We start from the raw sequence: 3,799 nt of genomic DNA, 5'->3' as shown, positions 1-3,799 counted from the left end.
CGTTCAGACATTCACGCACTTTCATTGTTGGCTTAAACACTGTCTAAGTACCTTGTGTTCTTAGAATTCTGCTGATTCGGTCTGTGACGGTTTTTAAGAATGGGAGGAATATTTTCCCTGTAGCTGATTCTTTTGCGATAGAAAGGCGAGATCCTTCAGAATTTAGTACCCCATTTTCCTCTTTGTCAGAGTACCCTTTCCTTCTGAAAGTAATTGTTAAATGATCGATGTGTTTTCCAGGTACTGTTGTTCACAGATTCTTTTAGCGCGTCCTCGAGTGTTAAATTTATTTATTTATTTATTTATTGTTCCGTGGGACCAAATTAGGGAGAAGTCTCCATGGTCATGGAACGAGTCAATACATGAAATTTTAACACGATATTAGAAACAGATAAAATGAAATGTAAAGAAACATATTCAGGTGACAAGTCGTAAGTTTAAATAAATAAAATCAACAATGTAACACTGGAATTTGCTTAATTTTTTAGCCCTTCCAGGAGCTCCTCGACAGAATAGAAGGAGTGAGCCATGAGGAAACTCTGCAGTTTAGACTTAAAAGAGTTTGGGCTACTGCTAAGATTTTTGAGTTCTTGTGGTAGCTTATTGAAAATGGATGCAGCAGAATACTGCACTCCTTTCTGCACAAGACTCAAGGAAGTGCATTCCACATGCAGATTGGATTTCTGCCTAGTATTAACTGAGTGAAAGCTGCCTCGCCTTTACTGCATGAGATGGTGACTGGAATTTTTTTGAAGTTACCTGTCAGTGTGAGTGGCCTTTTGTAGACTGTGCTCTAAAGTTACGTCTGGTTTGGTAAGTACCTGTACATCCAAGGATGAAATGTGAAATCCTTTCTCTTTTTTGATGTTGAAATTTAACTACGAGAGCGTGTTGAAAAGTACTGCCTCGTAATTATTTATGTTAAAACTCTTAAAGCTTTTAAGTACTGGAGTTCGTAATTCGAAGGCTTCGCCCACAGATGGAGCACCCTCCCCTTCATCATGACGGTGTCAGATCACAAACAAGTGGTGCGACATCTACAGCAATACGACGACTCGGGTTCATTCTCATCGATCATCCTCCATACAGTCCCGACTGGGCCACATCCGATTTTCATCTGTTTGCAAACTTAAAGCACACCTTCGAGGGCTTCATTTTGATAGTGATGAAGCGGTGCAAGCAGAGTTGTGTTTACGACTCCGTCAACAAAGTCGAACGTTCTACAGTGGCAGTATCAACAAACTGATCTCTCGCTGGGACAAATATGTTCCTCACTAGAGTGACTATGTTGAGAAATAAAGAAGAAGAAATGAAAAATAAAGATTTAGAATGTTAATAACGTTTGTTTTTGTATAACAAGCTTTTAAGAGTTTTCAGATAAAAATTTCGGAGACATTACTTTTCAGCAAGCACACGTAGAATTATTATCATTCAGAAAATTAAGAAATTCTGAGAATTATTGTATTCTTGGTGTTGAATAACGAGAGTATCACCAACGTGCCGAAACCAACGAGATAGTTTTTCCTTTGCCGTCTGAAGGGTTGTTTCTTCAAATTTTTCCATGCAGAAATTCGCCACAACTGCGCTGATTTTCCCACAGCAACGTCGTCAATTTGCTCAAAGAATCTGTTGTCTCATTCAGAGTAAATTGGTGACGTCCCTATCCGACCGTTGCGTGGGTACCTATAAACTGTTCAGCTTGCTGGCCTTGTTTAACTTTGAAACTGTGACAGCGTGTGATGATGTCTGCAGCATTAAGAGAGAAAATGTCAGGCACGAATACATGCCTTGTACCACGGTCTAATGCCCATAAAATAAAAGTTATGAAGGACGCAAATACCGACCGTGAAAGCCTACATCATATGGTCAAATACCTAGTGTTATTTGCAGACATAAATATCGCACAGGTGATGCATTTCGCAGCTGTAACTTACTGTAAGAAAACGTCGCGTGGTAGATTTTACGAAACGTGAAGACGTAATTGCCTTTGTTTACACGATTAATGAGTCGCACACAGTTACGACAGAGTAATAAAGTGGGACGTCAAAAGAAGATCAGTTGCGCGTAAAGCAAATAGGAGACTTCGTTTTATTTATGTAGTTTCCAAAACACGGAAGTTTACGTTCATCTCAGCGGAAACTAGCGCCGCCGAGACAAGCGAAACGTTGTGTTTTCGCCGCTCTCGACGGAAACTTTTGGCAGCTCCATTGTCGGTCGAGAGTGGAATAAGCACTATCCACACAACACCTCAAAAATCCCCGTATTCGCAATATTTTCACTTCTTAATTTCATGCCAGACCTACAAAAGAGTAATGGCACTGAATTTATTTAATACAAGTCCCCCATTATGGCGCAAAAAGTATCAAAGTTCTATTTTTAAAAATGGTAATGGCTGTTTGTTAATGATAAATGAAGTTGCCAAAACGCGTTGGTCTTTACTCCATGAAGCCCTGGTCACAAAGCCCCTGGTGGAAGGAGATATCACCAAGGAGTCAAAACTTAGGTGACGTGAACACGTTAGATGCCTCAACTTGTATATCTAGATATTACACTGCACGAAATGCCGTGTGATTTACGGTTGATTTCAGCAGATATCGCGAATCCTAGTCGAATAGTGGGGTGATTAATAACGTACATTTCCTTATTATAGGTGGATAAATTTCTCATCTGTTGAGTAAGTTTAGCGGACGAATCTGTAATCGACTCCTCCCTCGGTACCAAGATCACAGAACGTAATGGTTTCTGGCGGCAAGCTCAGCGCCTTTGATTTTAGAGCCGCCTGTTCGACTGTTCGAGTCCACAGTTGATCTTTGTAGCATGTCCGTGTTGACTTAAGAAACTAAATGAATGGCACAGTTTCTGTTTGACTCTTCTCGTTGCCTCTCTTCACCATGGGATGAAGAGATCCCCGCGCTGTCGTCTGTGCCAGAAAAAAAAGTTTTCTTTTGCTTTATCACGTTTCACATTTCTTCAGTATGGTCCGAGGGAAATACAGCCTGCCATTTACTTTTCCTGTTACGTGAATCATATACTTATTCCTCTTTATATCGATTTTTACGGGAAGCTACATTCTACTGGAGTGGTTTACTTTCAGTTGTTTAGTCTATAAGAGACTTTTTGTTACTGTATATTTGGTTAAGTTTCAAGAAAGCTCCCAGACACTGACACATTCATCAGTTGGTTATGTCTGAGTACGTCGCTTCGGTGCTTCGTAGCGGTGAAAGTTATCTGTTCTGAAAATACCATGTTACCCGACTGTAAAGTCTCTGAAGAGATTCAAAAGGACCAACAGTGACATGAATTTGCGTTTTGATCGCCATTTGGGAACCAAATGTCATGTAGCATATTTTGATCCTCTCTCGAATTCTTTCGTGCGAATTGCGAAACAGGCTGACGTGCTAAAAATTCTGCGCCAGTTGGCACTCCTTTCCCGCTTTCGGAAAGGTGACATAGTTTCGTAGAGGATAGTGGCCCGTCTGCAGGATAACGATGAAGGTCTTGTCCACTTGTGCAGCAGCGGCCAGCGACATCTGCTGCAGGAGGACTTTGTTAATATCACCGAGTCAAGCAGACTTTCTGGGGCTGAAGGAGCAGAGCGTCGGCAGAACTACTTCTTTTGTAATGGACTCATTACAGGCATCGTCTTCCTGCCCCGCAATGAAGCATGCCATTCACCGTAAAAATATTGCACGCATATTCTGGCGAATCACCCTGCTAAGGAGTGACTGCTGAAAGGAGTGACAGAATATAATATTGCGAACGAGGTCGTTATTGTCCCCTGCTGAGAAGAATGCATGTG

This window comes from Schistocerca americana, chromosome 6, assembly GCF_021461395.2.
Source record: "Schistocerca americana isolate TAMUIC-IGC-003095 chromosome 6, iqSchAmer2.1, whole genome shotgun sequence".
NCBI classification, from domain to species: Eukaryota; Metazoa; Arthropoda; class Insecta; order Orthoptera; family Acrididae; genus Schistocerca; species Schistocerca americana.
The sequence above is the reverse complement of the archived record's forward strand: the minus strand, read 5'-3'. Positions refer to the sequence as shown.